The 22,058-nt window shown below is 43.3% G+C and overlaps 2 pseudogenes; one reads left to right on the forward strand and one right to left on the reverse strand.

Annotated features, from left to right (window-relative positions):
- The first annotated feature begins 15,222 nt into the window (after positions 1–15,222).
- LOC126950906 (suppressor APC domain-containing protein 2-like) lies at positions 15,223–16,646 on the forward strand (annotated as a pseudogene).
- A 2,904-nt stretch (positions 16,647–19,550) lies between these two features.
- On the reverse strand, positions 19,551–20,765 carry LOC126950234 (nucleophosmin-like; annotated as a pseudogene).
- Positions 20,766–22,058: the final 1,293 nt, after the last annotated feature.

A 22,058-nucleotide genomic window follows, 5' to 3' on the forward strand; every position in this document is an offset into this window, starting at 1 on the left:
TAGCAGTTGTGATTTCTCTCTTTTTATTTCTACTTTTATTTATTTGACTATTCTCTGTTACTGTCTTAGTCTACTAGGAAGTGTTGATCTTATTATTTCAAGAAACCAACTTCATCATTCATATTTTCTATTTTTAATTCTCTATTTTATTTATTTTTACTTTGATTTTTGTTATTTCTTCACTTCTACTACTTTTTGACATTTGTTTCTTCTTATTTTGCTGGTTCTTTGAGATGTAATATTAGGTTATTTATTTGAAATATCTCTTCTTTTCCATGAAGGTGTTTATTGTTATAAACTTTTCTCTTATAATTGCTTTCACTGTATCTCAAAATTTTTTGATATGTGGTATTTTCATTTTCCTTTGTCTCAAGAAACTTAGCAGTTTTCAATTTTTTTCAAAATAAAAATTCATTCGATCTGTAACAAGATCATTGAATCTGCACATTTGCACACAAATTCACATTTAAAAACAGCAGAGCACATCAGTAAGTAAAAACATCTAAGATACAAGTGGAATATCCCAACCACCAGGAAGATTAAGGAAGGAGATGAGACCACTCTATATTCTGCTTCAAATGCCTCAAAATGGTCCCGGAGATTCCAGAGAGCACCTGCTTTAATAAAATGTGAGCACAGAAGTTTTGGGTCGCTTGGGACAAGGGTAACAGTCAGAGGGAGAGTCTTCTGGACTTGTTTTCCATGTTTAGAACAAGTCCTACAAAACAAAGCAGAAAGCAAAAAAAAGAAAAGAAAAAGAAAGAAAGAAAGAAAAGGTACCTTTAGATACGCCAAGCAAAGCAAAATCCAACACAACATGAAAATCAAACATTTTCCTGTGGGCTTGCTGATTGGGAAGCACTTCAGGGCCAGTTACCCAGTATTTTAGTTTGGGTATTAGCTCTGTATGTGTACACAGGACGCTGCCACCAGCATTACTTTGAGGACACAGATGGCAGCACCAGTCAAATGCTTCTTGGAGGATCTTCAAGCTGATTAAGGATGATTCCAGTTTAGAAATCCTGTCCTAGATCTCTGGGGCACTGAGAAAATGAGGTTGGTTTTCTTCTCACAGCAGGAGCGAGGGCCATTCACCTTCCATTTCCAGGCCGGAAAAGTATAGAAGCACCTTGCAATAACACTTTATGGTGTCAAGGGACCCCACACCCTGGGAGAAGGGTTAGGAGTGTGCAGCTTCCTGCTTTGGTGGCAGGCCTTTTCCTAATATGGATGTCAGAGGAGTTGAGGCAGCAAATATGCTTGGGTCTAATACATGCCTTGATCTTTTAGTTTGGAAGGGAAAATAAATTCCAAGATGTTTTTAAGTTAGATTGGTGCTGAAACAACTAAAATTTCATCTTATCCACCATGAAAAAGCAAAACAAAATTAAACAAAATGACACTAGCCATTCACCATTATAACCATCACTATAAGACACACCATCACTGAGGAAATGACAACTATTTCCATAGAGAATGCTGGATGAGAGTGCAGGACACAGATAGAAGTCAGCTTCAGGGTACACTCACTTATTCACAAGGGCTATGCATGATGGCACTGCTCTGCATGAGGACTCACAGGACAGCTAGGGCACTGATGCCTGCAGGACTGCGTGGCCAACAAGATGATGCACATTTAACATTCAAAACTAAACAAAGTATCCACAAATAGTCCAAAGAAGCCTGGGGGCCATCCCCTTTCCTGAGCAGGTCCCAGGGAAGAACCAACCCCATCCCCATTTGACCCAGGTCTCAGCCCAGAAGGCTGCCTAGGGAAGAAAGGACAGACAGGGCCTTTGTGCTGGCTGACACTCAGGAGGGGCCGGGGCAAGAGAGCAGAGCGAGCACAGGGCCAGGCAGGAGCTGCTGAGGATCCATGGGGGCTCAGGCTGCACAATGGGGCTGCCCCTCCTGGGTTGCAGGCAGCATCCCCTATGGGAGCTGAGAAAGTCCAGTCCTGAGATGGGACAGTGCTGCCCAGGAGTGTGTGGCTGGGCCCTGACAGCAGTCTCCCAAAAAGTGACCACATCACCAGGCTCAGTTCCCGGAAGCCTGAGAAGTGCCCAGTACACCGAGGATGCACTTGGACACCAAGGATGCAGTACACCGAGGATGCACTTGGACTCTGACCATCCAGCGTTCACCGGCCTCTCCTGCATATCAGCCACCACCCCTTCCCTTTTCCTCCTTTCTCCATCGTGTCTGAACCAGAGGCTGTGACCCTCTCTCCAGCCACAGTGGCCCTTCTTTTAGCCTTGTCCTGTCAGAGTTCCTGAGCAAGACTCCCCAGATCCATCCACGTACCTGCCTTGTCCACTTGCACTGGGGTGGCACCAGAGGCAATGAGGTTGACTGAGGGCCTCACATGTGGCGAGCTTGGTCCTTTACCTCATCCCTAGCCTCAGGGGGTTCTTAGGGTTGTCAGCCAGCAGCCCTGGGTTACAGCACCTCGCTGTCCTCCCTGTTTTTCTCTGACTCAGCCTCGCCCTCCTGTCCTCTGTCCATGGTGCTGACCAAGCCAGCAGGGAGCAGGTCCCCAGAGGGTGCTGCTGAGTGAGCTTTGGGGACCGACCGAGGCTCCTCTGCTGAGGGGTCCCAGGTGAGTCGCTGTTCCTGGTTCTACGTCATCTGCTGTCCTCTTCAGCACCATCCCCCCCAACCCCAGGCCGGCTCCATGCAGATGCATCCCCGAGTCACCAGTCTCAGGGTCCTCTGTTGTAGGATGCAGATTACTGTACCTGCTGTACACATTCATGTTTATTGTGTGAAATAAAGTATAGAATCTAAAGTAAATGAGGACTTTGGTTTGCATTTTCCTGATGATTACTGATGTTGAGCACTTGTTAGCCATTTTTATATCTTTTTTAAAAGATAAGTGTCTATTCAGGTTCTTTGCTTGTTTTTAAATCAGGTTATTAGATTTTGGTGAGTTGTCTCTCTTTTTTTCTATTCAATTGTGTGGGTTTATTATGTATTTTTATATTAACCCCTTATGGGATATATTGTTAGCAAGTATTTTCTCCGAGTTCATAAGCTGCTTTTTAATTTCATTGATTGATTTCTCCTGTGCAGAAGCTTTAGGGTTAGATATACTCCTACTTGTATTTTTGGTTTTTGTTGCTTGTGCTTTTAATGTCGTATTTAATAAATTATTATCTGAACCAATGTCAAGGAGCTTTTGCCCTATGTATTTTTCTAGGAGTTTTACAGTTTTTGGTTAAGTAACAATGGGATATCACCTCCCATCTGTTAGGATGGCTGTCATAAAAAGGACAAGAGATAACAAGTGTTGGTGATGGTGTGGAGAGAAGGGAACCTTTGTACACTGCTGGTTAGAATGTAAGTTAGTACAGCCATTATGGAAAACAGTATGAAGGTTCCTGAAAATCTAAAACTAGAACTACCAAATGGCTTAGTAGTCCCTCTTGTAAATTATATATCAACAGGAAATGAAATCAGCATGTTGTAGAGATATCTGCACTCCCCTCTTCCCCATGCTCCACCACAGCATCGTTCCTAACAGCCAAGTTATGGGACCAAGTTACTGTACATTGATGGACAAGTGGAGAAAAAAATTGTGGGGGAGGTGTTTGTGTGTGTGTGTGTGTATAATATATTATATAATATAATACTTTTCAGCTTTTAAAAAGGAGAAGATACTGCCATTTGTGATACCATAAATGAACCTGGAGGATATTAAGCTAAGTGAAATAGCTGAGAGAGAGAGAAAAATACTGCATAGTTTATGTTATGTATGAAATCTTTAAAAAGATTAAATACATAGAGACAGGATAGAATGATGACTGGGGGGAAAACAAACACAAGTCAACATTTCAGTTTATAAAATAAATGAATCTGGGGGACTAAAGTACAGTTTAAAGGTTATAGTTACTATTTTTATATGATATACTAGTAATTTTTTAACACAGCAAACTTTAGGTGCTTTGACACCAAAAGGAAACTACATGAGTTCATGCATATGTTAAATTGTTTAATTGCAGTCATCATTGATATGTATATGTATATATATAATTATGACCTCATTAAATTTAAATATTATAAATAGGTAACAAAGAATAAAGTTAATTAGAAATCTGTGTCATTAAACTTGATTTTGCCTAAATGACAAACTGAAACTACCTCCTAAATATTACTATTTGTATATCACATAAACTTCATATATTGGAAATATGTTTGAAGGAAAGGAATTATAAATTTTGATAAACACTAAATGACACAGTAAATGCAAAACAGTAGAAAGAAATGAAAATTGGATTAATCAGAGTGATTAATGCTTAGATATAATTAATGAGGTATTAGGTGCAATTTCAAGCCATTTACACGTAGATTTAATACCAAAGAGTTTAATGTGTACGCAGAGAGTAATTAAATGAAAAACTGATACATTTACAATGACATTAATTGATATTAAAATGAACATGGAAATCAACTGTCTAGTATAGAAAAAATAAAGAGTGTTAAGTATTAGAAAGTTTGAAACTTTATTAGAAAGTTAATTCAGTGGAAAAAGGATCAGCATTTTTGAGCACTAAAAAGAGGATGGACATAATTTTCCAGTACCAAGAAAATAATTTAATATTGCAAGGTTTTAAACCTAAATTAGTGTCTTTAACTTCACAAAGTCACAAATCCTATAAGCAGTATTTCTTGATCACTGTAAAATGACAATAAAAATTAAAGTGTAGCCAACAAGTAATGTGTAGCCACATGCAAATTTCCTTTCAGATTGTTTTATTATTTTTTACTTATTATTATTATGGTTTTGAGATGAAGTCTCACTCTGTCACCCAGGCTGGAGTGCAGTGGCGCAATCTCGGATCACTGCAAGCTCCGCTTCGTGGGTTCAGGCCATTCTCCTGCCTCAGCCTCCAGAGTAGCTGGGACTAGACGCCTGCCACCACGCCCAGAGAATTTTTTGTATTTTTAGTGGAGACGGGGTTTCACTGTCTTAGCCACATGGTCTCGATCTCCTGACCTTGTGATCCGCCCGCCTCAGCCTCCCAAAGTGCTGGGATTATAGGCATGAGCCACCGCGCCCAGTCCCTATTTTTAAATTGTATGTGAATTTTTTATTTGAATAGGTCTTTGGAGAACAGGTAGTGTTTGGTTACAGGGATAAGTTTTTTAGTGGTGATTTCTGAGATGTTGGTGCACCCATCACCTGAGCAGTGTACACTGTACTCAATGAGTAGTCTTTTATCCCTAAAATTGTTTTAAATGACATCTAGATTAAATGGAAAATTCAAACTGAGATGACTTTTATAGCACCAGAGAAATGCTAAAGAGGAAGCTTTGTGACTGAAACCAAAAGACCTGAATTTATATATTTAACTCTACTAATTAAGATTCTTAATTTTATAGAAAAACAGCAATTCTGCCCACGTGCAGGAGTTATGCATTACAGTGGAGCATGGTCACTTCAGATATTTGTCCAAAACATAAAAATTCTTCCAAGTATTAAGAAAATATTTACACTTCGTAGATAATGTTAGTGTATAATACATGGGCATTGAGATGTTTTAAATGAGAAAAATTGCAATTTCTCATGAGTCACTGTTCTACACAAAATATTTTTGTAACATTTTTTACTCATATATGCATGTGGACATTTGATGTTTTAGCACAGAATAACATATTCTCAAAGGTCATTTAATGTAGTAAATTAAAAATCTTTAAAATTTACAAGAATTCTAAAACTGCCCAGCAGAGCTGGTAGAAAAATATGGGAACTTCCCAGGACCAGAAGTGAATCAAGAGGCAAATTCATAGGAGGCACGACAGCAAGAAGTTAGAGCTGCCTGCAGGTACAGCTCTGATTGCAGGGCTGATTACAAAGACTTCAAGCCTGTGAGGATCGTCCACTCTGTCCCTTGGAATAAACAGAGAAAATTACTAACTAGCGCCATCTCAAATGTGAGATCTCTATAATGTAAGAACCAAATTGTAAGTAACGAAGCACACAAAATAAGTTACCCAAAAAAAGGTAAAGAAGAAATTATACATCATATAAACTTCACAGATTGAAAACATATTTAAAATAATTAAGTAACACAAATGGGGAAAGAGAATCAAAATAATTTTGAAAACACATGAAGTTATAAAGCGGGCACGGGGGGCAGTGGCTCATGCCTGTACTCCCAGCACTTCGTGGGGGCCAAGGCAGGAGGATCACTTGAGGCTGGGAGTTTGAGACCAGCCTGGGCAGCAAAGCAAAAGCTGTCTCTACAATGAATAGATATGAAAAATAATCCAGGCACAGTGGTGTGTGCCTGTAGTGTCAGCTACTGGGGAGGTGGAGGTGACAGTGTCTCTTGAGACCAGGAATTTGAGGTTACAGTGAGCTATGACCACCACTGAACTCAAGCCTGGGTGACAGAGAGATTCTGTCTCAAATACACACACGTGCACGCACGCACACACACACTGAGCAGGCATGTTTTATAAAGACTCAAATAGAAATTGAACAACTGAAACTTAAATAAACTTAATATACAATGTATGGTTTAATTATTAAATTAGACCAAGTTAATAACAGGATTAATGAATTAGAATACTGAAATGAATAAATAAAAAACTACAGAAAAACAAAATGATCACAATACAAATGTGATTATACATGTACAAAGAATAAAATGAGATGAAATCAAATACATTGGTTTCACTAGCTTACATACAAGTAACACATCACACTAATAACAAATATTTATAAATTTCTGAAACTGAATATCAGATAGGAACCCTTAAATGCAGAAGTGTATTGTGATTAAGTGAGCACCAATGAAAAATACTCAACAGAAATAAAAGTCAAACTGCATAACACCAAAGAAAAGAAAAAAATCTTTAAAGCCATGAGAGAGAAAAGAAGAGAGAACCAATGAAGGTGAGAGCAAACTCTCCACAGCCTGTGTTCAGCCAGAAAACAGAGAAATAAGTAAGGGTTCTGAGAGAAGTTACTGTTCAACAAATAATTAGATACTTCACTAACATATTTTGAATAAGTAAGGATGCACTAAATGATTTTCAAAAGTAAAAAAAAATGAGAAATCTTATTACCAATATGAGGTTATTAAGAATATGCTTCAAAAAGAAAAAATTAAAATGAAGTTCAAGAAATCAAAATGAAATGCAAAAAACTGCAAACATACTGAGCTATGAAATCACAGTGGACAATGAACTAAAGGATCCATCAAGCCTTTGGCAGCATCAGTTTCCAAATGATTTACATAAAATAATGGTGTTTGCAATGAAATAAAATATCAAATCCTCTGATACTTGAATAATTTAACTGATGTTAGAATCTCCTTTTCAGACAAGTATTTGCATAGAAAAAATATACAATACTTCTGTCACATCATTTGCAGAATATCAATTATCTTTTTTTCAGATCTTATTAGCACCAAAGGGCTCACAGTGGCATAGGCACTGGTCACACGCCTCTGGACACCCAGGATGACTGGGTCATACATTGATATCAGGATCAAGTAGGATGAGAGACTCAAATCCATCCAGTACATGACCACAAAGAAACTCACCAACAGCAAGACTGTCTTGGTGGCCCTTTTTTCTGGAGAAACTCTTGGGGAGAGCCTGGTGCTGTGAAGGTGCTGGGATTGCCTCTGATGTTTGCATAAGAGAGTCACCATGTATTCACTTGAGAACAGCATAATTCCCACAAAGGACACATCTCTGGATAATGAGAGAGTAAGAAAAACAAGGTTGCTGATGATGGACTTCCTTGGGGAAATGAGGCAGTATTTATTGAGCATCAGAAAACTGGTGTGAGTCGTATTGGAAGAAACCACAGTGTAGAAGATCATGTAATTACTGCAGGACAAACTGAAGGACCATAAGAAGACAAGAGCATATGAAATGTGATTTGTGAATTTATGTTTAAACCTCATCAACCAGGAGGTGCTGGGGCTGATGGTGACGGCCTAGAGCACACTCAGGAGGCAGGTGATGCCGATGGAGAGGCCCCGCATCACCCTTCTCAGCTAAAAATGCATCTTACACTCAAAGTCATCTTGAAAATGAAGGGACTTAAAAATGTCTCGAGACAGCAAGAACACAATGGTGAGCAGTGTCATGATGTGGATGAGGGCCAAGTGACTGGTGGTCAGGTCAGTGAGCTTAAGATCCAGGAGCTTCATGGTACAAGAGAAAAGGAGGAGGATTTTGATGGAGACTCCAATACCAGCTTGGGCAAAGAAGGCACTTTTGAATTATAATGTAAGTGGAAACTGTTCATTTTAATGGCAAATAGGAAATATTTTATGTACCTGAAAAAAACAACCAATAGAACTTCCATCATCAATGTTACTTACTTCAAATTCAAAATTATCATCATCATTATCATTTTAAATCCATCCATTCATTGTGATTAATGTTGACCATCACATATAAATTCTTAAACATACAGCCTGATCATTATATGATAAACCAAATTAGTAGTATAGTCGAGTGAACATGCACACATGCACAGTCACACCTGTAGAGGGCGCACATTATCTGTACTCCGATAGTACCAAGGACACACTTTTTTTTTTTTTTAATACTTTAAGTTCTAGGGTACATGTGCACAACGTGCAGGTTTGTTACATATGTATACAAGTGCCATGTTGGTGTGCTGCACCCATTAACTCGTCATTTACATTAGGTATATCTCCTAATGCTATACTTCCCTCCTCCCCCCTCCACATAATAGGACCCGATGTGTGATGTTCCCCTTCCTGTGTCCAAGTGATCTCATTGCTCATTTCCCACCTATGAGTGAGAACATGCGGTGTTTGGTTTTCTCTTCTTGTGATAGTTTGCTGAGAATGAAGGTTTCCAACTGCATCCATGTCCCTACAAAGGACACAGACTCATCCTTTTTTATGGCTGCATAGTATTCCACGGTGTATATGTGCCACATTTTCTTAATCCAGTCTGTCACTGATGAACATTTGGGTTGATTCCAAGTCTTTGCTATTGTGAATAGTGCTGCAATAAACTTACATGTTCATGTGTCTTTATAGCAGCATGACTTATAATCTTTGGGTATATCCCCAGTAATGGGATGGCTGGGTCAAATGGTATTTCTAGTTCTAGATCCTTAAGGAATCATCACACTGTTTTCCAAAATAGTTGAACTACTTTACAGTCCCAACAATAGTGTAAAAGTGTTCCTATTTCTCCACATCCTCTCCAGCACCTGTTGTTTCCTGACATTTTAATGATTGCCATTCTAACTGGTGTGAGATGGTATCTCATTGTGGTTTTGAATTGCATTTCTCTGATGGCGAGTGATGATGAGCATTTTTTCATGTGTCTGTTGGCTGTATGAATGTCTTCTTTTGAGAAGTGTCTGTTCATATCCTTTGCCCACTTGTTGATGGGGTTGTTTTTTTCTTGTAAACTTGAGTTCTTTGTAGGTTCTGGATATTAGCCCTTTGTCAGATGAGTACATTGCAAAAATTTTCTCCCATTCTGTAGGTTGCCTGTTCACTCTGATGGTAGTTTCTTTTGCTGTGCAGAAGCTCTTTAGTTTAATTAGATCCCATTTGTCAATTTTGGCTTTTGTTGCCATTGCTTTTGGTGTTTTAGTCATGAAGTCCTTGCCCATGCCTATGTCCTGAATGGTATTGCCTTGGTTTTCTTCTAGGGGTTTTATGGTTTTAGGTCTAACATTTAAGTCTCTAATCCATCTTGAATTAATTTTCATATGAGGAGTAAGGAAAGGATCCAGTTTCAGCTTTCTACTTGTGGCTAACCAATTTTCCCAGCACCATTTATTAAATAGGGAATCCTTTCCCCATTTCTTGTTTTTGTCAGGTTTCTCAAAGATCAGATTGCTGTAGATGTGTGGTATTATTTCTGAGGGCTCTGTTGTGTTCCATTGGTCTATATCTCTGTTTTGGTACCAGTACCATGCTGTTTTGGTTACTGTAGCCTTGTAGTATAGTTTGAAGTCAGGTAGCGTGATGCCTCCAGCTTTGATCTTTTGGCTTAGGATTGTCTTGGCAATGCGGGCTCTTTTTTGGTTCCATGTGAACTCTAAAGCAGTTTTTTCCAATTCTGTGAAGAAAGTCATTGGTAGCATAATGGGGATGGCATTGAATCTATAAATTACCTTGGGCAGTATGGCCATTTTCACGATATTGATTCTTCCTATCCATGAGCATGGTATGTTCTTCCATGTGTTTGGGTCCTCTTTTATTTCACTGAGCAGTGGTTTGTAGTTCTCCTTGAAGAGGTCCTTCACGTCCCTTGTAAGTTGGATTCCTAGGTATTTTATTCTCTTTGAAGCTATTGTGAATGGGAGTGCATTCATGATTTGGCTCTCCGTTTGTCTGTTACTGGTGTATAAGAATGCTTGTGATTTTTGCACATTGATTTTGTATCCTGAGACTTTGCTGAAGTTGCTTATCAGCTTAAGGAGATTTTGGGCGGAGACAATGGGGTTTTCTAAATATACAATCATGTCATCTGCAAACAGGGACAATTTGACTTCTTCTTTCCCTAACTGAATACCCTTGATTTGTTTCTCTTGTCTGATTGCCCTAGCCAGAACTTCCAACGCTATGTTGAATAGGATTGGTGAGAGAGGGCATTCCTGTCTTGTGCCAGTTTTCAAAGGGAATGTTTCCAGTTTTTGCCCATCCAGTACGATATTGGCTGTGGGTTTGTCATAAATAGCTCTTATTATTTTGAGATACGTTCCATCAATACCGAATTTATTGAGAGTTTTTAGCATGAAGGGCTGTTGAATTTTGTCAAAGGCCTTTTCTGCACCTATTGAGATAATCATGTGGTTTTGGTCTTTGGTTCTGTTTATATACTGGATTACATTTATTGATTTGCGTATGTTGAACCAGCCTTGCATCCCGGGGATGAAGCCCACTTGATCATGGTGGATAAGCGTTTTGATGTGCTGCTGGATTTGGTTTGCCAGCATTTTATTGAGGATTTTGCATTGATGTTCATCAGGGATATTGGTCTAAAATTCTCTTTTTTGTTGTATCTCTGTCAGGCTTTGGTATCAGGATGATGTTGGCCTCGTAAAAAGAGTTAGGGAGGATTCCCTCTTTTTCTATTGATTGGAATTGGAATAGTTTCAGAAGGAATGGTACCAGCTCCTCCTTGTACCTCTGGTAGAATTTGGCTGTGAATCCATCTGGTCCTGGACTTTTTTTGGTTGGTAGGCTATTAATTATTGCCTCAATTTCAGAGTCAGCTATTGGTCTATTCAGGGATTCAACTTCTTCCTGGTTTAGTCTTGGGAGAGTGTAAGTGTCCAGTAAATTATGCATTTCTTCTAGGTTTTCTAGTTTATTCATGTAGAGGTGTTTATAGTATTCTCTGATGGTAGTTTATATTTCTGTGGGGTCGGTGGTGATATCCCCTTTATCATTTTTTATTGCATCAATTTGATTCTTCTCTCTTTTCTTCTTTATTAGTCTTGCTAGTGGTCTATCAATTTTGTTCAACTTTTCAAAAAAACAGCTCCTGGATTCATTGATTTTTTTGAAGGCTTTTTTGTGTTTCTATCTCCTTCAGTTCTGCTCCGACCTTAGTAATTTCTTGCCTTCTGCTTGCTTTTGAATGTGTTTCCTGTTGCTTCTCTAGTTCTTTTAATTGTGATGTTAGGGTGTCAATTTTAGATATTTCCTGCTTTTGCTTGTGGCTATTTAGTGCTATAAATTTCCCTCTACACACTGCTTTAAATGTGTCCCAGAGATTCTGGTATATTCTATCTTTGTTCTCATTGGTTTCAAAGAGAAACCATCTTTATTTCTGCCTTCATTTCATTATGTACCCAGTAGTCATTCAGGAGTAGGTTGTTCTGTTTCCATGTAGTTGAGCGGTTTTGATTGAGTTTCTTAGTCCTGAGTTCTAGTTTGATTGCACCGTGGTCTGAGAGATACTTTGTTATAATTTCTTGTCTTTTACATTTGCTGAGGAGTGCTTTACTTCCAACTATGTGGTCAATTTTGGAATAAGTGTGATGTGGTGCTGAGAAGAATGTATATTCTGTTGATTTGGGGTGGAGATTTCTGTAGATGTCTATTAGGTCCGCTTGGTGCAGAGTTGAGTTCAATTCCTGGATATGCTTGTTAACTTTCTGTCTCGTTGATCTGTCTAATGTTGACAGTGGGGTGTTAAAGTCTCCCATTATTATTGTAGGGAGTCTAAGTCTCTTTGTAAGTCTGTAAGGACTTGCTTTATGAATCTAGGTGCTCCTGTATTGGGTGCATATATATTTAGGATAGTTAGCTCTTCCTGATGAATTGATCCCTTTACCATTATGTAATGGCCTTCTTTGTCTCTTTGGATCTTTGATGGTTTAAAGTCTGTTTTATCAGAGACTAGAATTGCAACCCCTGCTTTTTTTTGTTTTCCATTTGCTTGGTAGATCTTCCTCCATCCGTTTATTTTGAGTCTATGTGTGTCTCTGCATGTGAGATGGGTCTCCTGAATACAGAAAACTGATGGGTCTTGACTCTTTATCCAATTTGCCAGTCTTTGTCTTTTAACTGGACCATTTAGTCCATTTACATTTAAGGTTAATATTGTTATGTGTGAACTTGATCCTGTCATTATGTTATTAGATGGTTATTTTGCTCGTTAGTTGATGCAGTTTCTTCCTAGCAGCAATGGACTTTACATTTTGACATGTTTTCGCAATGGCTGGTACTGGTTGTTCCTTTCCACGTTTCATGCTTCCTTCAGGAGCTCTTGTAGGGCAGGCCTGGTGGTGACAAAATCTCTAAGCATTTGCTTGTCTTTAAAGGATTTTATTTCTCCTTCACTTATGAAACTTAGTTTGGCTGGATATGAAATTCCGGGTTGAAAATTCTTTTCTTTAAGAATGTTGACTATTGGCCCCCACTCTCTCCTGGTTTGTAGAGTTTCTGCTGAGAGATCTGCTGTTAGTCTGATGGGCTTCCCTTTGTGGGTAACCCGACCTTTCTTTCTGGCTGCCCTTAACATTTTTTCCTTCATTTCAACTTTGGTGAATCTCACAATTATGTGTCTTGGAGTTGCTCTTCTCGAGGAGTGTCTTTGTGGCGTTCTCTGTATTTCCTGAATTTGAATATTGGCCTGCCTTACTAGATTGGGGAAGTTCTCCTGGATGATATCCTGCAGAGTGTTTTCCAACTTGGTTCCATTTTCCCCGTCACTTTCAGGCACACCAATCAGATGTAGATTTGGTCTTTTCACACAATCCCATATTTCTTGGAGGCTTTGTTCATTTCTTTTTACTCTTTTTTCTCTACACTTCTCTTCTCACTTCATTTCATTCATTTGTTCTTCAATCGCTGATACTCTTTCTTCCAGTTGATCGAGTTGGTTACTAAAGCTTGTGCATTTGTCACGTAGTTCTCGTGTTATGGTTTTAATCTCTATCAGTTCTTCTAAGGACTTCTCTACATTGATTATTCTAGTTAGCCATTCGTCAAATCTTTTTTCAAGGTTTTTAGTTTCTTTGCACTGGTTACATAGTTCCTCCTTTAGCTCTGAGAAGTTTGATTGACTGAAGCCTTCTTCTCTCAACTCGTCAAAGTCTTTCTCCGTCCAGCTTTGTTCCGTTGCTGGCAATGAGCTGCATTCCTTTGGAAGGGGAGATGTGCTCTGATTTTTTGAATTTCTGGCTTTTCTGCACTGCTTTTTCCCCATCTTTGTGGTTTCATCTGCTTTTGGTCTTTGATGATGGTGACATAGTGATGGTGTTTTGGTGTGGGTGTCCTTTCTGTTTGTTAGTTTTCCTTCTAACAGTCAGGACCATCAGCTGTACGTCTGTTGGAGTTTGCTTGAGGTCCACTCCAGATCCTGTTTGTCTGGGTATCAGCAGCGGAGGCTGCTGAAGATTGAATATTGCTGAACGGTGAGTGTTGCTGTCTGATTCTTGCTCTGGAAGCTTCGTCTCAGGGGTGTACCCTACCGTGTGAGGTGTCAGTCTGCACCTAGTGGGGGATGTCTCCCAGTTAGGCTACTCAGGGGTCAGGGACCCACTTGAGCAGGCAGTCTCCCCGTTCTCAGATCTCAACCTCTGTGCTGGGAGATCCACTGCTCTCTTCAAAGCTGTCAGACAGGGGCATTTACCTCTGCCCAGGTTTCTGCTGCTTTTTGTTTAGTTATGCCCTGTCCCCAGAGGAGGAGTCTACAGAGGCAGGCCAGCCTCCTTGAGTTATGGTGAGCTCCACCCAATTGGAGTTGGGAGAGGCTTTGTTTACCTACTTAAGCCTCAGCAATGGCGGGTGCCCCTCCCCCAGCGTGGCTGCCGCCTTGCAGTTAGATCTCAGACTGCTGTGCTAGCAATGAGGGAGGCTCCCTGGATGTGGGACCCTCTGGGCCAGGTGTGGGATATAATCTCCTAGTGTGCAGTTTGCTAAGACCCTTAGTAAAGCACACTATTAGGGTGGGAGTTACCTGATTTTCCAGGTGTTGTGTGCCTCAATTTCCTTTGGCTAGGAAAAGGAATTCCCTTCCCCCTTGCGCTTCCCAGGTGAGGCATGCCTCACCCTGCTTGAGCTCTGGCTGGTCGGGCTGCACCTGTGGACCAGGACCAGCGCCAACTGTCCCACATGCCCCAGTGAGATGAACCTGGTACCTCAGTTGAAAATGCAGAAATCACTCATCTTCTGTGTCGCTCAGGCTGAGAGCTGGAGGCTGGAGCTGTTTCTATTCTGCCATCTTGGGCACGCCCTCAGGACACACTTCTTTAGTAAACATTTAGTTTTCACTTTTTGCATTCCTTTAGTTTTCACCATCCAGATTTGTGACACGTATATAAAAATGAATCATGGGTGTTTGTAGAACTGAACTTAAGTAGATTTTGTGCTAATGGAAAAAGCAATCACCAGAAGTATTTTGGAAAAAAAAAATAAGGCATTGAATGGCTGTCATATCACATCACTCTGACATCATGCTGAGTATCACATTCATGCATACAACGTTTCATGTATCCTATAAAAATTATATAAGACACATAGCAGAAGATGTTCTTTTCAGATAGTTTTGTGGTAGCAAAACCAAACAAACAAACCTCCCTATTAGCAATTAGTATAATAGGAGTAAATGTAATTTTATTAAGGTCATCTACTAAAATCTTCTTAATGCGAAGTATATTGAAAGTCTTGGGAGTGCGCCGGGCTGGCCCCGCGGTGGGGTCGCGCGGGGACTCACACGGGTGGTCTAGGGGACCGAGGCCGGGAGCCCATGGCCCGGGCCGCGACAGCCGAGCAGGGCTGCGTGTCTCCCGCCTAGCCCGCGCGCGGCACGGATGGGCTGCCGCGCGCCTTCCTGCAGAGCCTGCTCACCCTGTTAGACATCCTGGACCACCGGCGGCGCGGCTGATTGCACCTGCGAGAGATCCAGTCCCGCTGGCAGAGAGCCCAGGGGCTGCCTAGCGGGGTGCTGAAAGGACTGAGTCAGGTGGCCCCAGCTAGCTGCTACCTTACCTTCCAGCGCTTCGTTGCCGGTCTGCGCACCTAGCTGCTGAGAGCCGATGGCCGCACCCGGGGCCCCACGCGCGGCAGGGCCGGGCCCGGAGACCAGCCGCCGCAGCGCCTGCTGTTTGCACCGGCTGTCGATCTGCTGACGGTCCTGGAGAGGAAGCCCCTGTCCCTGGGCGTTCGCGCCGCTCTGACAGGTCCCAGAGGCCCGGCCCGCAGCCTGGAGCAGCTGTACGCCCCCGCCAAGGCGGCGCCCTGCCCAGCAGAGCCGGAGTGGTCCCAGAGCGCGGCGGTGGAACGGAGTCAGGGCGCCGACGCAGGTGCAGCGGCCTGCAGGGTCTTGGAGGCGGATTCAGGGGATGCCCGGCTGCCCCCCCGTGCCCGAGGGGAAGGTCGGAGGCACACCATCACCAGCGGCGTGGACTGCGGCCTGCTGACGCAGATGTAGAAACTGGAGCAGGAGAGGGAGATGCTGCTGCAGGGTTTGGAGATGATGGCGCCGGGCCGCAATTGGTACCAGCAGCAGCTGCAACGACTGCAGGAGTGCCAGTGCCGCCTGGGCCAGAGCAGAGCCAGCGCCGACGTTGGGCTGTGGGGAGCCCTCGCCCACTGGGACGGCTACTGCCCAAAGTAGAGGAGGTGGCCCGGTGGCGGGGGGAGCTGCTGGCTGCTGCTCACGTCCTCCTCCGGACCGCCTGCTCTGTCCTGACGTCCACCTTGTCTCCCGGATGGCAGCAGCAGATCATCCTCATGCTGAAGGAGCAGAATCGACTCCTCACCCAGGAGGTGACCGAGAAGAGTGAGTGCATCACGCAGCTGGAGCAGGAGAAGTCGGCGCTCATTAAGCAGCTGTTTGAGGCCGGTGCCCTGAGCCAGCAGGAGGCGAGGTCTCTGTACTCCACCTTCATCTTGCCGGTGTGGACTGAGTGGGCCCCCAGGGCCGGCCTGGCACTCAGCCCTTCGAGGGCGGGCGCCTTGTCGCACCCAACCTCTCTGGCTGGAGACCCCCAGCAGGCCCAGGCAGTCCAGGAGTCGGCGCCTTCCTGTCCGCCTTTCCATCTTTGTTCCCCAGGCCTGTCCCCAGCTGGCCCGGACACCGAGCCCTTGACTCGGTTTTGGCCTCAGGTGCTGACATGGGCTGGGGCTCTCTTGAGTCCGCATAGTCCGCAGCTACTACTGCCGCTGTGAGTGGACAGTGGGGGACCCCTCCACGAGTTACCAGATCTCTGGCTGCCCTGGCTTCCAGCGATGCTGCCTGCCCTGGGGTCCCATCTCCAGGGAAAAGAACTGCTCACTCCAGGCTGCAATTCCGACAAAGGCCAGCAGAGGGCGCCTGGCGGCTCGGTTGCGGCGCTGACGCTGCGCCCAAGACCTGCGGGTCCAAGGGCAGCTTCCCCCGACCTCAACCAGGGCACCAGGGCAAAGTGGCTGTCGCCCGGACGGGAGCAGATGGAGGGGGTGGGGATGACCTCTAGGCAGGGGATGCCCGCCTGGCACGGGAGCCCCAGGGATGGCGGTCGGATTTCAGGTCCCGGCCAAGCCTGAGAGACTCTGGCTGCAGCGAATCGGGGAGCCAGGTGGACTAGAGCTTGGCCTGCGTGTGCCTCCCGCAGACCCCGCGGTGATGGTCTTCCTCATCCTGGCCAGGTGATGGCCTTCCTTATCCTGTGGGACTCAACGTGGCTGCCCCACGTTGAGTGCCACAAAGCAACCTGTGAGCCTGGCTCCCCAGGAGGGCCCTGTCCCCAGGAGGGGCCTCCAGACAGTTCCAGGCACGTCATAGGCAGAGTCTGTCACCCCCCACTCAGGATTCCCAAGGTCTGGGGTCCTGCTCATCCCCCTTTCCTCCCACGCCCAGCCTGAACCCAGGTTTCTTTAGGGAGAGGCCACTTCCCTCAGCCAAGGAAAAGGAGAATCCCCAGGGTACAGGAGGAGGCTGGGGCAGGTCCCCTTTGGTGTCATTCCCTGCCCCCCTGCCCAGGCCCACTCCCGCTGGTTCTGGGATACGCACTGGTGGGGGCCCCATGCTCAGCCCAGCCTGGAGGGCTCCAGTGCCACCAGAGCCAGGGACACGGCAACATCATAGGTGGATTCTGAAGCCCAGGGCTCCTAATGCAGGGTCAGTGTGTGCTGGGCGCAGGGACCCTGATGAGGAGTCAGTGTATGGGGGGGGTGCACGGACCCCGATACAGGGTCAGTGTGTGGGGGGTGCAGGGACCCCTCGTGCCCAGGGCACTTTGGTGCACTGTTCCACAAGGCACCCCTGTCTCAGAGGAGGGGTCCTGGCAGGCAGGGCAGCAACTCCCTTCCGGAACCCAACTCCATGCTAACCTGCCCACAGGAACCCCACAGAGCCGCATTCCCTGCTGCACCCGGGCTGCAGGGGTGTTCTAGGACAGGCCCAAGCCAGCCCAGCGTACAGCTGTCCTCCTACCCTGAGGATGGGAGTGGGCTTTCCAGAGACATAAGGACGCCAGGCCTGGACATCCTGGGTGGGAAAAGGAGCGGGTCCTGAAGGCCTGTGCCCCACAGCCCCAGCACCGGGTGGACTGCAGTGCAGTGGGTGGGCCAGCGGCAGCTGGGGAGAAGCCCCCCATCAGCAGGCTGGGGTCTGCCCACCAGGGCCTCCCCACGTCTGCCTTTGAGGGTGCCTGCCATGCCCTGGGGGATCCTAGCCTCTTTACAGGACTGGAAGCAGAAGACAGAACAGTGTCTGTCCTGGGGTAACTTCATCAAGAAACCGCCCATGTAGAGCTGGACCCCGCAGCTAAAGAGGAAATGTGAGACAGGCTGGCATCTCTGGAAAAACTGCCTCTCAGCCTTGGTGTTCCATGCAAGGTGAAAAAAATATAGGTCCTCCAAGTTTACAGTTTGCAATCAGGCTAGTGCATGGCCCTGCAGACTACGAGGGGAGAATTTAAAGTGGCTCCCCGCTGGCAGGGTCTAGGTGGCTGGCAGAGGCACATGCAGACCCTGCCTGGAGCCCGCCCTAGTGATGCTGGGTCGGTCAGTATCCTTGCACCATATGAGCAGCATCCCTGGCCTCTATCCACGAGATGCCAGTAGCATGTGCAGGTACATACAAGTGCGTGCACACACAGTTGTGACACTCAGAACTGTCTCAGGATGTCAAAATGTGTCCCCGTGGGCAGAAGTGTCCCTGGTTGAGAATCTGCCCCAGAGGAACACAACCACAGGAGGCCTCAGGATTTTGTGTTGATCAGGTTCCAAGGAAAATGACTATCTCCACCGACCGCGGTGGCTCACACCTGGAATCCCAGCACTTGAGGCCAGGAGTTCGAGACCAGCCTGGGCAACATAGTGAGAAACCCCATCTCTACAGAAAAAGAAAGAAAGAAAGAAAAGAAAATGAGATCTCCCGTTTTAAAATTCCTAAACATCACAAGACAACAATACACTATGAGACCCAGCAGAAACAACACGTAGACTGTAGATACAGATACTGGAATTATCAGAGAGAATATAAAAGAACAGTGTTTTATATATCTAAAGAAATAAAAGAGATTTCTGGAAACATGAAAAAAAAATCTAGTTTTATCAGGTGATCATTCAAACCATCCTTAAGTATTATAAATACACTACAGCATTTCCAAACTTAAGCCGAAAGTGGTATAAATACATCACTCTGAATTAGTGCAGATTTGTAGTGTCTTAAAATGTAAAGATTTGTATAAATGCATAAAACAATTTGTTGTTGTACTAATTTATTAAAATTGAAAATAGTCAAACAAAATTCAAATTCAAATATGATTACATAATTTATTTATTATTATTGTACTTTAAGTTCTAGGGTACATGTGCACAGCATGCAGATTTGTTACATATGTATACATGTGCCATGTTGGTGTGCTGCACCTGTTAACTTGTCATTTACATTAGGTATATCTCCTAATGCTATCCCTCCCCCCTACCCCCACCCTACGACAGGCCCCGGTGTGTGGCATTCCCCACCCTGTGTCCTAGTGTTCTCATTGTTCAATTTTCACCTATGAGTGAGAACACACGGTATTTGGTTTTCTTTTCTTTTCTTTTCTTTTTAACTTTATTAAAATACTGAGTTTTATTTCACAGGTATATTTTTGTCTCCCCACCATTTCCATGTCTGACCACCGCTACTACTATGTCCTATCATAACATTGCATACTTAAAACCAAGCAAAGGGTGGAGTTCCATCTGTAAAAACTAAACAGGCATTTTGGACAACACATTCTTGGCAATGGAACCTGGACAATATTTATCAAACACGGTAGGGAAAGTTCTCACTCTGCATTATAAAAAGGACAGCCAGATATCAACTGTTACAGAAATGAAATAAGACGGAAAATTTTTAACAAATTGTTTAAACTATTTTCTTAAAGAGACTTCCTCCACTGCCAGAGATCTTGAATAGCTCTTGGTCAGTCATCCAGAAGCAATTCTTCACATATTTGATGAACTTGGCTTCCACTTTGGGAAGAGAACCACTTTTTTCTATACTTGCTTGCATTTTTGCTTTAATGTCTTCTACAGAACTAGGTCCTTTTGGTGTTTTAGGAGTTTTTTCCTGTTTTTTGAGGGATTCTTGTCCTTTTGATCTTGGTGTGATGATGGTTTTGAGTCTTTTCCATTCTGATTTGGCTTTTGTGCATTTTTGGCTGGAGTATCTCATATAGATTTCTTCACTGATGCTTTTTCTTTAGGTTCCTCATCATCAAAATCATCATCATCATCATCATCATCATCATCATCATCTTCATCAGCAGCAAGTTTTACTTTTTTCTGTGGAACCTTGCTACCACCTTCAGGGGCAGACCGCTTTCCAGATATACTTAAGAGTTTCACGTCCTCCTCCTCTTCATCTTCTGACTCTGCATCTTCCTCCACAGCTACTAAGTGCTGTCCACTAATATGCACTGGTCCTGAACCACACTTCAACCTTAAGACCACTGGTGGTGTTATTTCAAAGCCCCCAAGGGAAATCGTTGGCTATACAGACATTTTCAAAGTTGCTAGTGTTACTTTAATTGGACTGCCTTCGTAATTCATTGCCTCTGCTTCAACAATGTGCAATTCATCCTTTGCACCAGCCCCTAAACTGACCGTTCCTAAAGATAACTGGTGCTCATTTTCATAAAAGTGGATAATCTTTGTCGGCCTTTAGTTCACAACCGAAAAGATAGTTCTGGGGCCTCAGGGGGCTCATGTCCACATCCATCGAATCTTCCATCAGGTGGCGGCAGGCACTTAGGTGGGAGAGAAGGCGGACGGAGAGAAAGGAACGCTGCTCCAGAGAACAGCCGTGCAGGACGGAATCACACTAGGGACGGTGTTTGGTTTTCTGTCCTTGCTATAGTTTGCTCAGAATGATGGTTTCTAGCTTGATTACATAATTTCAAATTTTCTTCCACCAATCTATACATTTATATATTCATAATATTAATATTTCATCTGGAAATACCTACTGACTAGTTATAATTCAGTGAGATGTAAGAACAAATCGTGAGAGAATTACAGACATCATCCCACCTGAGTCTTGATCACTAACTGGTAAAGAAGCTGAGAAACAGACGCTTACCCGGCTGAGTCTTGGAGTGAGTCTGTGTATGAATTGTGTTCCCTGAACCATGGTTATAAGGAAGGGATACTGTGAGTTCATCTCCCTCACGCCCATAATTGTCATGTCACCTGTAGAAGCAGGATGGCCCTGGCCCTGGGATTGTTAGAAAAGGGAGCCACCAAAGCAAAAACTAAATGTACCTAATTCCTGAAAAACAGCAGAGTCGCCACAGCTGGGTTCTGAAGTTTATAATGAGTGCGCTCATTTTCTTAGGTAATCTTGCACAGATGAATTGCCTCCTCTCAGTCCTTGTCAACAAAACAGATGTTAAAGAATAACTCTAACTTCAAACTGTCTTTACATTTTCCTGTCAGATTACCAAAAGTTTCCTTACTGAAAAAAAATATATACATACATACAATGGGATGAATGAATATCACAATGTTGTATACAAGAAACCAGATTAAAAAGCATGCATAGTATTTAATTCCATTCATGAAAAAAATCAAAAAGCAAACAAAACTGAGTTTCTGGCTTCAGGTAAGAGTGAAATAGCTTGTTTAACAAGACTCTCACTGGAAAAATTTTACATTTTTGATAAAATATGATATGTAATTATATGGAAATATAATTTATATGTAATACATATGGTATAATACATGGGTGGGTAAGAAGTGAATAAGAATTTCAGCTTTGTCCACTGTAGGGGAGATAGGGTTTGGGATTGGAGTTGAGTTCAAATTAAGTTCTTCTAGAAAAATAATAATACTCCTCAAGAAACACAACAGAATCCAGAGTCTCTATAATTATTTATAGTTTCCAGCACATAATTTTAAAATTCATGAGATGTGTGAAAAAAGCAGGATAATGTAATTCATATACAAGACTAAAACTAAAACAGGCATTAGAAGCTATCTCCAAGGTGTTCAAGGTGTTGTAATAAGATGACAAGAATTGGAAAGCAGCTATTATAAATATGGTCATGGAAGTAAAGAAAAATATTCTCATAATGATTGAGCAGATGTGGGATCTCAGCAGAGAAA

The sequence above is a fragment of the Macaca thibetana genome, chromosome 3, assembly GCF_024542745.1.
Source record: "Macaca thibetana thibetana isolate TM-01 chromosome 3, ASM2454274v1, whole genome shotgun sequence".
NCBI lineage: Eukaryota > Metazoa > Chordata > Mammalia > Primates > Cercopithecidae > Macaca > Macaca thibetana.